Source organism: Fundulus heteroclitus, chromosome 6 (assembly GCF_011125445.2).
Source record: "Fundulus heteroclitus isolate FHET01 chromosome 6, MU-UCD_Fhet_4.1, whole genome shotgun sequence".
Taxonomy (NCBI): domain Eukaryota; kingdom Metazoa; phylum Chordata; class Actinopteri; order Cyprinodontiformes; family Fundulidae; genus Fundulus; species Fundulus heteroclitus.
This window is the reverse complement of record NC_046366.1, coordinates 29,337,499-29,351,062: the sequence shown is the minus strand read 5'-3', so window position 1 is coordinate 29,351,062 and position 13,564 is coordinate 29,337,499. Positions and strand designations below refer to the sequence as shown.

Here is a 13,564-nt window from a genome sequence, read left to right as displayed (position 1 = left end):
AAGTAGATAATCTTTGTGTAATCAGGATACATCTACTCCAGCAGCTATTCAATCCTAACCTGACTCTCGCCAGATGTATGTCGCTCCGCCTAGCTCCACTCACATCCATCTGGGACCTCTCCATAGGAATTGCCTTTATTGAAGGCTGGGCCTTATCAAAAATCCTTGCATATGATTGGATAAGCCACTTGTCTGTCATCTTTATCGACGTGCTATTTCAACCACTCACACCGAAGCTAACCCGTGACGCTGTGAGAGCGACGCAGGAAAAAACAAAACTTTTCTTCTTTTTTTTTTTTTTTTTTTTATGTGTTTGTGGCTCTAGTGGCACGCGTTTTATTGACAGTGAGCTGACAGGAAGAGGGGGGAAGACAGGCGGCAAAGCACCCCGGGTCAGAGTCGATCCCGGGCCGACCGCGTCGGGGACTAAAGGCCTCCTGATATGGTTCACGCTAACCGCTAACCGCTAAAACAAAACTTGCCAAATCTGGTCGGGAGAAGGGCGAAAACATCGTTTCCACCAACAAAAGCCTTCAGAGCCGTTCTCTGATGTTCTTTTAATGAAACAATATTAGGTAGATTGGACAACATGGAAGAAATAGCAGCATCAATGTTAATGCTTGCTTCCTTGATGCGAGCCGCCATTGCTATCAAAACAGTCTCACGTCGCTTCTCCACTACGTCACATCTATGAAACTCCAGCCCTGCGTCCTGATTGGTTGGACAATAAAATTGGTTTAAGAAATCACTCTCTATGGGAGATGTCCCAGATGGATGTGAGTGAAACTAGGTGGAGCGATATCCATCTGGCGAGAGTCAGGTTAATTCAGTCCTGGAAGCGACAACAATCACAAGTTGGGAGAAAAATAAGAAATAAATATTTGTTTTTGTGATACAGCACTAAAATCTATTCAGCAACACGCTTAATACCCTTTTAATGTAGCTTTAGGAGTGCTGGAGGAGCGCTTAGCTTCTCAGCCCACTGAACTGCCCACAGAGGGTTGAGCTCGCATCTGAAAGAGGCTGGAATACTACATACACACCAAAAATAAATAAATCTGGAAAAATTAGATTTCAATAAAAAAAAAAAAACTTTTTCACTTTTACGCTGTGATTAAGAGATTGGACATTTTCATCCTACCTCTTCAAAGCAAGATGCTGTGAGGCAATTTTCCAGAAGGTCCTTCAGTTTATAATGTGAACAAAATTAAACTGAATAATTAATGGGTTATTAATCCCTCCCCATGGTTTCCCTATGACCACCCTTTAAGTCAAATTTTATTTTGGAGGAGTTTGTCGCAGGGAGCCAAATTTACTGATTAGTGCACACGATAAGTGATACTAATGACACGGCATTGCATGATTAAAATTGCTCTCATGCAGCTAAAACTCCTATCTTTATCCAATATGAAGAGCCACAGTTATCCACTTAACATGATTAAAATACAGTTACGGCTAATAATAAACATTATCAACTGAGCAGCAAATTGCACAACATTTAAAATTAAAATGTGCCATGACTGTCCGAGGGTATATACTTGGAAATTCATTATCCAGCAGTAGAGGGAATTAAAATATAGAATTATGAAGAAATAAGGTTGTTGTCATACCTCAATAAATGTGATTTTTTTGTTTATTAAAACCAGTCTCCATTTCAGATACGACCACAATTCAAATAAAAGCAAAACACACACGATGTGCATCTGAAGTCCATTTTTAACTCTGAATGTGTGAAAAGCCATCATCATCAGCACTTAAACCTGGAGGTATTTATAAACTCAATCACCAGCCTCTTTCTTAGGTGCATAGACCTCCTCAGCTGCTTGACGTGACACGGCCTATCAATCAACCCTGGAGGCTCGTCACTAACTGGCCAATCAGCAATCCCAATTTGGCCCAAAGTGAAATGCCTATAGCTTGCAGAAGCTGCACACCATTTCCCTCCGACAACATTTTTTGGGACTTTAAATAATGAACACGTTGCAGTTTAGTCTGTGAGGATGATACCCGGTCTACTTTTAAGACTAGGCTATTGCAACGCACTTCTCATTGGGATTCCTTGCAGGAACTTAGAGAAATTGCAGTATATTCAGAATTGCGCTGCCTGGATCCTGATGAGAGTGCGAGAAAACAGGAACATATCGCCCCCATTCTCCGTTCTCTTCACTGGCTTCCCGTCTCTGCCCAGATCATCTGCTAAAACTCTCTGCTTACCTTCCAGGGCCTGCATCTTTCACCTTCTCACCCTTTACTGTCCCTCATGCGCTCTCGTTCTTCCAACACTGACCCTCAGGACTCCATCCCGCACCATGGGAGATCGGGACTTTTCCTGCGCCGCCCCTCGGCCGTGGAACAATTTGCCTCCACGTCTGATGGTTCTACAGACCCTGACACATTTTAAAGCAGGCCTTTAAACCTTTCTTTTTACCCAACGTTTTAATGGCCTTCTTTAAAAGCTTTGTTTTGCGTTCATTCCTCTTGCATTTAATGGCCTCAGAACCTTTACCTGTGTCGTTTATTACTATTTTAATGTCCCTGTTCTTATTTTATTAGTTGTTTTTCTATGTAGCACTTTGAGATTTTTTATGAATGTAAAGTGCATTACAACTAAAATGTATTATTATAATTATTATTAGGCGTAAAACGTACCTTTTTGGTAACGCTTATAGTTAGAGTGGTTAGGTTATCCTGAGCTATCGCTGTAGTTATGCTGCTTCAGGCTTAGGCTGCTGGAGGATTATTTTAGGCAGAGACACACAGAACCGTCAGATCAGATGATCCGTACAGATTGTTTTCTTGACCTACTGGTTGCGTAGTGGCTCCCACTACGGCCCACCGGGCTTGAGAGATCAAGTATTCACGCGAGTATATGTACAGGAAGTTACACAATCATAAACAACCTGAGCGTAAACGCAAATCAACTTTAGCTGCTTGAAAGAGCTCAAAGAACCGTCTAATCCGTTCTCTGTACATCTGAGCTCCCACCATGGGTAAGTACACCGTTTACTGAAATGCTTTATTATTTATTAAGCCGTCTGTTTTCTGAACAAACCTATATGGGGACGAACTTGGCCAGAAATTCTGTGCAGTTCACCGTGCGGTGAAATACTTTGTATTTTCCCCAAACGTGTCTCTTTTCCCGTCTGACTCGTGACTTTTTCATCAAATTGCTGCGTAGCCACTAGTGAATCTGCACGGCCCCGTTTACTTCAACCAGATGGAATTGCAACAACTTCATACAATCCTATTGTTGGATCAGATACTAATTCGAGCTTGATGTGTCTCAGCCTTTAAGCCACTGGAGGACATAATGACCACTTTACTTCTCTCTGCTGCTTTCTCCTACTGTTCTCCAATTTTTCTTTATTTGCTGTTATTTCAACTTTGAACCTCATGTTTTCTGTTTCTTCTCTCTCCTTAGTAGCCACATCTGGCCTGGTGTTCTGTTTAGCTGAGACAGCGTCCTGTAGGGGGAGTATCAGCTGAGCTACTTCTGTCAACAATTTCTTCTACCGAAATGTGAATGCTGCAAGTCAACGGATAGTTGAAATCTACTGGCTTTACAAAGATAGAAAACTATTTAACCAATTTGATTAACTGAACTTAATTGCATTGGTTGATAACTAGGGTCAGTTGGAATGAATGTAATTGATTCCAACATGATTTAATTGCACTGACTTCTGTTTTTGGTGAAATGTCTTTGGTGCTGTGAATTGGGGGTATATAAACTGGCCTGAAACCTTTGATTGGTTTGATGATTCTTCCTTTAAGCATCAACAAGCAGGTTGTAGGATACATGACTGGCTTAAAATAAAGCATTGATTTATTCAGCCTTGCATCAACAGCCTAGGATGGCGGTGATATATTGGTGTGGAGGATATTTTTAGGAACATTTAGGGGCCACTTGTTCCCAACTAAGCATTTAAATAACACATCCTGCCCAAGTATTGCTGCAGACCATGTAATTTCATTATGACCGTAGCGTCCCAAGTCACCAAGGTCTGACCATCTCAAACCGGTTTCTTGAACATGACAATGTTTTCTTTTCTGTACACCAATTACCTCCACAGTCACCAGGTCTCAATTCAACAAAGCAACTTTGGGAGGTGATCAATCAGGAGATTTGCAAAACAGATGTACATTCAACAGATCTGAATAAACTGAATGACTCTCTCATGTCAATATGGACCAGAATTTCTGATGGACGTTTCAGAAATCTTGTTGAATCTATGCCATAAGAATTGAGACCATTCTGAAGGCAACAGGTATACAACCCAATTTAGTACTGTTTGTACCAAATAAAGTGGATTTTGAGTGCATTTATGCAATGACCATCGCTTTCTAGAAGTGTTTGCATCACGTGTCCTGGAGCCATACCTACAACAGGGATTTGTTTGTTTTGTATTGGTAGGCATTGCTTGCTATTTTACACATTATAAAGCTCTAAATTGGCTCAATAGATATTCAAGCAACTATTAAGGTGTCACCTTTTTGATATTAGCAGAAAAATCTAGGACAAAAAAAAAAAAAAAAATCATAAATGCTCGACTTTTGCCTTATCTGTGCATTTAAAGAAAGCAACACAAACATTCTGATGAAATGAACACATATGTAGAAGAGCAGGTATATATTTTCCATCAGGCTCTTTTAGTAGACCCGGATGGTAGTTTTTTTTTTTTTTTTGTCAATGAGGGAAACACCCCCATCTGTTTTTTAGGACTAGGCCTAAAAGTTTCCTTTTTGGCAAAGTTTATAGCGCGGTGTCTTCCTGGATATCTTATATGCCTCTACAGAATTAGGCTGCTGGAGGATATACAGGCCATTTTTCCTCACAATGCGATTTTCTCTAGTCACCCTTCATTTCTACATCATTTATTGTTATTGCCGCCATTAACCAAGTGCAATCTGAGTTTCTCTCTCGCCACACAAGCTACACCTGGCCCACTGCTTCTGCAATTAGCACTGTGTCTTTTCCTGGACACAGCCATAAACAAAGCTATAGCTGCATTATGTCTTTATGCACTTTGGTTTTCTTTCACATAGAAAGGACTCCTGATTAGGGTGTGTGTATTTTTTCTGCTTCCTTTGTGATTTTTTTTGTTTTGTTTTTTAAACGCTGAGATGGCATGAGCCAGATTCTGCTGGAGATCCCTGCTTTCTTATTAAAGGGGAGATGTTCCCAACTAGTCATTTTTAGCTTACTCAGGTGAGATTGCTGCAAATTGTTGACACAATTGACAGGGCTTCCTTGGATAATTTACTTCCTACCAATTCAAATTAAACAATCAACTAAAATTGACTGTCTCATAATAATCTGATAGCATGATTGTACCATTTTCAAGAGAGATTCGAATTTAATTTGGACCAAAATAGATTCTTGGATATTAATTGGACCTGCTTGATTCATAAAGTGTCTCAAGAATGCATCTGCTGGGATCCAGAACCATATAAAGATACTGAACTGAATTGTTTGCTGTATACATAAAGCATCATTTGCAACCCATACATTTCATTAACGCTAAAAATTTAGATTGAGATATAATTAATTGATATCAACGTGGTTTGGTGGAAACTTAAATACTGAATGCATGTCCTCACAAAACTGTTGTTAAAGGAGCACACATAACAAATCCTAATCAGAAAATAGTCCCAAACAAACGTAGTCCTCTTGTAGTAGTAGTGTTTGCCAAACACAAAGGATTAAAAAAAATAACGTGACCTGATTTCTCTCTGGGAAAGATTTCCATGGTGAGTAAGAACAAATAGGCTTAAGGACGAGAGCAATTGAAAAGTCGGGAAGGATTTGAGGAACAGCCCAAGATGAACGTTTTTCTTTCATGGGATTTGATGACTATAACAATGCCACGATGTATTACTATCCTTGTATATAACTCCACTGTGCAGTAGGTATGTTATCAGATACAGTTCTTCATAGAGGAATTTAATCTAACCTGGATTACTTTAACTCACTTCATCTGCTGAACCTTCTCAACTGAACTGAATCCCCTTAATTTGTGACGAGTAAAACTCACTTTTCTGATATTAAAGCAAAGCTTGGACAGACACCACTGTGTCTAAATAGTTCAACCACAGACCCCTCTGAAATCCTTTCCATGTCTGAAATCAAGAAATATGTGAAAAACCTAAAAAAAGCCAGAGCACTAAAAGACAAGGAGAGAGTTTAAAATTGTAGAAGAGTGATGACATTACATACAAAACATCAAACCTGGGAGATAAATTATAACATGAGGAAAGCCATTAAACCAAAATTTCCAATCTTGTGAGTGAGAGAGAGAAGATGTTTAAGGTGAAATGTTCGGTGAGGATTAGGATGTCAGGACAAACGTTTTCTTACAGCAACAACTTGGAGATCTAACAAACCGGCACCCTGCCTAAAGATTCAAAAGCATTCTGTGCCAAGCACAGTTTGTGCATTCAGGAAATTCTTCTGGTTCTGACCAGCAAAGTTAAGGACTACACCTATTCTGAAAGAATGGAGAAATTTGATCTCTTTGTCAGGGCTGCTAGAACTTAGCGACATGCTGTTCTTGAAGCTCTGGTTTAGAGGTTCTTTTAGTTTGTTTTTGACACGTCATTCAGGCAGAACATTTTTCTTGTGTCATGTCCAAGAACTATTATATCTAAATACTGCAGGAGGAGGAAACTATGCAGGAGGAGGAAACTATGAGAACTTCCCAAGAACTATGAGAACTTCCCAAGAGCACTTAAAGTATGAACTTAAACTGGGCAGAAAGAATTTCGTCCTTGTTCTTGCTACCTTCAGTAAAAGAAAGATTCTCTGTTATGGAATATGTATTGGCTTCACTCTGACGCACACATATCAGCCCATTATCCCGTCTGAAAACTTCTTAGTACAGGATACTATTGGTGAGCTGTGTAGGGAACATGTAAAACATGGAGGGGGTGAATGGAAGCAGCTGAAAGTCCCACTTTTCTACACATAATCGATTTTTTTTTCCATTGTTTTCTGATGGTTTAACTGCATTGCATTCGTGCAGCTGTCAAAACATTCTTCTTCACTGCTCCTTTACAATCCCACTCATCCTTCATAAGTCTTTTTCTACTCAGTATTCTCACAGCTTGATGTGGTTTGGCCCAAAAAAAACAAAAAAAAAGCAATTTCAAACTAATGCTACAGACGTGGTGCTTGAAAGGGAAGTTAAATAATAATAATAATAATAATAATAATAATAATAATAATAATAATAATAGATAAAAAAAGTCAGTATGGTCATTTGAGCTAATTAATGTTGGAAAGAATGAAAAGCAAAAAACACAGTAATGAAAAAAAACACACGAGAAAAACAAGAAACGTTATACTCTTAAATCTCTTTGGTGGGTGGAAATGATGGTTTGGCTGCTGACTCCACACTTATGGCAATTCTGTTCTCAATTATCGTCTTACGGTTATCATTTCCCTTTGGGACGAGATTCCAACTGTTCTGTTTTCTTGGGGAAAAGGTGTTTTAAACAGAGAGAAAGTTTTCTGCGTAGGTGAGGAGAAATCTGCTCAGTTCAATTACTGACATTCGATCACACCCACTTTTCCTGAATAGCAGGATATTTGGAGAAAGAGCGCTCACGTGTGTTTAATCTATGAAAAAGGCTATTGTAATTCAATTTTTGTGATTCACTACAAGGCAAAGTGTATTTTCTCTACAAGTTATATCCGAAGAGTATGAATGCGCTTCCAACCAATTGTTTCTTGTTGACTGAATCATGCTCTAAAACTATTGTAACATAATTTAATTTTCTGGTTCTAAAAGAGAAAATTAGTGATGAAATGATACAATTCTGACCAACTTCTATTATAATTTCAATATGGTGATAACTGGTTGGGCCAAGAATGGGAATAGAATATTAATCATCAGTAATAAAGTCATATTCCCTAAATTAGAAAATGAAACTTGTTTGTTAGATTAAAAGTTATGAAAATAACCTTTAAGCATGTATTAAACATAATTTTCATTAAGCTTATATTTCTGTATTAAAACATGTTTTTATTGTTCTGATATAATTGTAATGGTAATTGTTGTCTTTTAATAGCTGTTGGCAGAAAATCCCCATAATTAACAGAAATAGTGCTTTGAAAACCATCTGTCCAATTAACCTATATAATGTGTTTCACTTGGTGAATTTAGTTACTGAAACAAAGAACGTTTCAATTATATTCAAATGTATTGAAAGTCATTTTATATAAAAAAGCTAAATTTAAACTTCAAGACGTCTCAACTCCACAGACTTGTCAAATACTGCAATAGAAGCTTGAAACTTTTCTGTGGCACGGCCGTTCTCGTTGAAAGCCTCTCTGAAACTGAGCCAGGCGCAGAAGTCCCCGCTAAATGTCACAGTCGAGAGGAGGTTCAAATGACCGACTGTCTTTCATTGAAAGTTCAAGCCAGCCAGCCTCTGACGAAGCGGGCCAAAAGCCCCTGTGAGCTGCAGCGGCTCTCCTCCAAACTCTCACAGTAAAGCAACCTGCTCGCTTCTTCTTTTTGTTTCTTTCCTCACTCCTGAGTTATTAGTCCCCAATGACTTTCTTTCAAGATGTTGCCCTCTTGCCCTCCTCCTTTATTTGTTCCCGTTTGATCGCCCCCCCCCCCCCCCACCCACACACACACACACACTCCCCAACCCACCCATATCTGTGGAGTCTGACAGAGAAAAACGGGATGAGCCGACAAGCAGGGCGGCGATCCCCCGCTGAGCCCTCTATGAGCTCAGAGCGCTTTCTGCCTTTAAATACACCGCAGCCACTGTTCCCCTCCCCTTTTAACTTAGCTTCGAGATCTGAGCCGCTAATTCAGTGAATATTATTGTTCACTTTATTCTGCATGAAGATATTTCTGGGAAGGATTTCTCCAGCCTCTAAATTATCCTAATAGACGTGGCCGCCTCCAGCTTTTGCTACCGCTCCCGTCTTTAGGCCTAACTAATTTCTTTGTACCGTCCGCCCCGCTAAAAGCCCAGGCAGTATTTGTACACTCGATCCAAAGCTGCAGGTCACAAATTACATTAGGCTCACATTATGACTCAATGGAGAATGAGTTTACGCGTTATTCGATACTTGTAATTATTCCGGGGGAACTGTGTAACCTGTAGTAAAATGTGTTGCAGTCAAATATCTTCTGTAGCTTGAAGTGAATTGCGGCGGAGAGGATGTTTAAACGGACATAGGCGTAATACCACTAAGTGTCATTCAGTTAATGGAAGACCCGGTTGAGTAAAAGGATCCAGAAATGTGGCCCCAGCTAGAAAATGAGTTTCAGTCAGGGATCTGCAGTGCTCTGCTTGTCTATGTGGCTGAACAGGCTGGCAAAAGTGGACTAAAGCAGCACTACATTTATTAAAAAACCTGGCTGTGTGAGCCGTATGTAATCTTCTCTGTGGGGACTCTCAGAGCACTCTTCAACCCATTTTCTGGTCTTATGAAACAATATATTTTAACAGTAGCTATAGCATCTGGTGAAAGGGTCACCAAAAAAAAAAAAAAAAACGATCGACAATCTCATGGTGATTACTTTAAGAGATCATCCTCATTTGTTGGCAAAGGTTACAAATGCGCTTTTGTCAATAATCCTGATTAATGTTACACAAAGTTGCAAGGAAAACACACGGTTTATACAGGTTTTCGCTTTTCCTGTTAATTGTCAATGGATGACCAGAAAAAGGACATTTCACACCTCGTTTTGATATAAAACAAGCAAAATACGGACAAATGCCTAAAGCATTACTTTAAAAAAAAAACTAATGCTTTAATGTACTACCGCTATTACCATCTAATGTAGAACAGATTACTGGATCAATGTGTGCTTCTGTGCTTTTCTGTCTGTCTTGTTGTGTCTCTGCTCTGTCTTCTGTAACCCCCAGTCGGTCGAGGCAGATGACCGTTCATACTGAGCCTGGTTCTGCTGGAGGTTTTTCCTTCCCGTTAATGGGGGGGTTTTGTTTCCACTGTCGCCTAATGCTTGCTCAGTATGAGGGATTGCTGCAAAGCCATGGACAATGCAGACGACTCTTCCTGTGGCTCTACGGTTCTCCAGGAGTGAATGCTGCTTGTCGGGACTTTGAAGCAATCAACTGGTTCCCTTATATAGGACATTTTTGACCAATCTGTATAATCTGACCCAATCTGTATAATATGATTGATTTTGACTTTGTAACGTGCCTTGGGATGACATGTTTCATGATTTGGCGCCATATAAATAAAATTGAATTGATGTTTCCTCCCACCATTTCTTACAAAAACATAAATGTAAAACAAAATGTGCACACATCTTACATTCTGATGAGTTTAAAACAACATTATGTATGATATAAAAGTACTTTTTTTTAATCGCAGTTTGAGGTGGATGGTGAAAATGTTGGTGCAAGATGTAAAAACCTACTTTGGTAGACCATGGCATTGTGTGGAGAGCATGTTTTTTTTTTGTTTTTTTTTTGTTTTTTAAACTAGGCACATACCAAGATGTTTTGTTGCCAAGTTTTTTGGGAACACTAAAGAAAAGTGGGAATATACAGGAGCTGAACAGAATCCGTCACGCCCCTCTAGCATGCACTAATAAATGATCAATTAAAACAGAACTCCACAGCAGAAAATGTATCTCTCCATTCTACCTACAAAAGTGCTCCTCTCAACACGTATATGATAAAATTACAACAAATGACAGAATACCAATGGAGGCGGCCCACTTGGTGCCTGGCTGCTCAGTCAGCTCAATCATCCCATGGTTGTGGTTCGCTCATGTACTGCTGCCCCCCCATATTTACTATATGGAAACGAGTTTATGCGACTCCAATCAATTTTATCCCCAGCATGAAGTTGCTTAGTTATTTTAACTTAGTCTTTGGTCAGAATTTATGCCTTTATGGCTTCAGAAAAAACGCTGGATAGGAATGAAACACCAAGTATGGGTGTGTAATAGTGTAACAGTTGGCATAGGGCCAATTTGACCTTTCTTGTTAATGGAAATTGTCTCCATTATATTCTTTCTGACGAATAAGTTTAAAGTAGCAGGGGCGTGATTCAACATTACACATGAACAACACAAGTGAAGACGATCCAAGAAGAATGCAGTAATATAACATTTTTAAAAATAACTGCATACCCCCCCCCCCCCACCCAATTGAGATTATAACCCAAGAAGTCTTCCTGCTAAATGAGACACGAATGCTTAATTTAGCGATTATAGCCTCAGAGAAGAACATCAACTCTATTGTGTATCAGAACAGATTTAGTTTATAGTTCATTAAAAGGGAAAGCTAATTAAGCCAAGTTAAAATTAACACTTTTTAAAACCCTTCAATGTAGATTGTACACACATTAATATAACAACCTGTGATTGCTGTAGGTTGCAGCGTTTCTATGCCTTCAAAACAGCTATTTTTAGTCGAGTTTCAGTCAACCACTGAAACACCAGAGTTCAAGCTAAACCTGGATAAAAATAATCCACATTTTCACCTGAGAAAAAGGAGATGTTTGTAGATAAGAGGAATGGTTTGACCTTATTTCCCAAAAGTGACAAAAGTTTTGCAGGTTTTTTTTTTAATGTAAGCCTGAATGTTGAGTTTTAAATTCTCTCTTGCAGCGCTATTTACTTGCCTACATCAAGGTCTTTATGGATCTGTCAAGGTGTAATAATAGCAAATTTCGTAAACCAGGACTACAGCATATTGAAAAAATGTTTTATTATTCATTAATCCAAAAACACAATGCAGGAGGCCTTTTAAAACATTACCAAAGTTAGTTTAAGACCTGGGCTTATTTTAACGCCTAAAATTAACATTTTAGTTTAAAATTTATAGGATTGTTCAGATTGTTTCATTATTTTTCTTTTAAAAGCACTAAACTAAATCAGGAATTTCTGCCATGGCATATACACTGTACTGGCAGGTTGTTGGTCTCCCCTAATAAAAGTGGCTCTTTCCGCTGCCCCAGTTCAGATTTGGAACCAATAAAGAAACATTTTATCAGGATCAGAGCCACACCAGTAATGAAAATAATCCTTTAAAAAAATTGGTGCAAAGCACATTTTAGAGCTGGAACTGATGTTGGTGTAAAAACAAAAAAACAAGCAGATCAAAGAATGACTAAACTGGAGCTTGGAAACTGGCCATCAGTCACGTTTGCCTCGAGGTAAAGATAAAGGTCAGTTTTAAATCTTGAAAAATCAATCTTCTATACCCAAACAATCGAAAAATGAGACATGGGTGGCAAAACAAGTATGGCCCCATTTCCATCAACCCTACTTGATTTGGTCAACCCCGCTCAGTTGTACTCTGTGCAGATTGCGTTTCGACCGGCCTTGAAATGCCTGGAAGAAGGAAATGCCTCCTGGAGGTGGCTTCAACCCGGTCCCAGTTCTTTTTTTGTGAGATTGACCCTTTATAGAAATCTGCAACAAATGGGGGGGAGGTGTATAGCTATCATTGTGAGGACCAAAACTTGACAGTAGACCAACGTTATGTGGACAATTGGCATTGTGAGAACATTTTGCAAAATCCACACCATGCAAATGGGGTACAGCGAACGAGCTATTTTTAGAAACACAACGTCACAATGACGTCACATCACGTGGTACGCAGTGGGGCAAACTCCGGAAACCCGCCGCTGTTTTGCTTTAAAAGAGACGTGCGTTAGCCTAGGTTTTACTCGGTAAACGACTGCTTTTTCCAAATCTAAGCCAATGGTTTTTAAACATTGTTGTTATGGAACGTGCAACAGCGACTCGAGTTACGCTGATCGGCCGCATATGAAGGATGTTTTCTTCAAGACTGCCAAGGAGAAACGTGTGCGCTTGGTACACCGGTGCGGTCGGCCTACACAAGAGTTCAACCCGGAAAAAGTTACCAAATTCAAGTACATGTGTAGCAAGCATTTTTTCGGAGGAAAGGGCCCAACCGAAGAACATCCTGACCCAATTCCAGCGACATCAAGTCAAGGTAAGAGTATTTTGGTGGCCGACATGTTAATAAAGAAGCGCCTGCTACCATGATAGCATATAGGCTATCATGGTAGCAGGCGCTAACATGATAGCCTGCTACCAGGATAGCTTACTCAAAAACATTTCAAATGAGACAAACATTAAACATATACCCATTCCTGGACGGTGATTGCAAACAACAACAAAAAAAACGGCAGACGCTGCCATGATCGCCGCGCAGGAAAAAAAAAAAAACAAAGCTTACCATTCGATCAACTCGGCCCGTTTTCCAGTCTTTTTAAGCCCTCGACACTCAAGCCATCGTTTGAGCTGAAGTTTGGTGTGTTCTTCGACAGTGCGACCAGTAATCCGTGCGCCTGGGACATCGTCTTGGGAAAGTTTAACGGCTGTAAAGTCGGTCATATCGCTGTTTCTGTTGCGCTTGTAATAGCTGGGTTATCCATGCGTTCTCTCCTGTGTGCCCTACCTAAGCGGCAAAAGGGGCGTTGCTCTTGAGACGGTGACGTCACGTGCGCGGTACCCCATTGGGCTAATGCTTAGATTTAGGGCCAAGGTGTGAGTTGAGTTAAGTTTAGGGTTAGGTATGTACTCCTGACCTT

The 13,564-nt window shown here is 39.8% G+C and overlaps 1 protein-coding gene across 1 annotated transcript in view; it reads right to left on the bottom strand.

Annotated features, from left to right (window-relative positions):
• pigk (phosphatidylinositol glycan anchor biosynthesis, class K) overlaps window positions 1-13,564 on the bottom strand; it is a 57,787-nt gene that overhangs the window by 25,040 nt on the left and 19,183 nt on the right. The gene's annotated exons all lie outside the window — the stretch shown is intronic.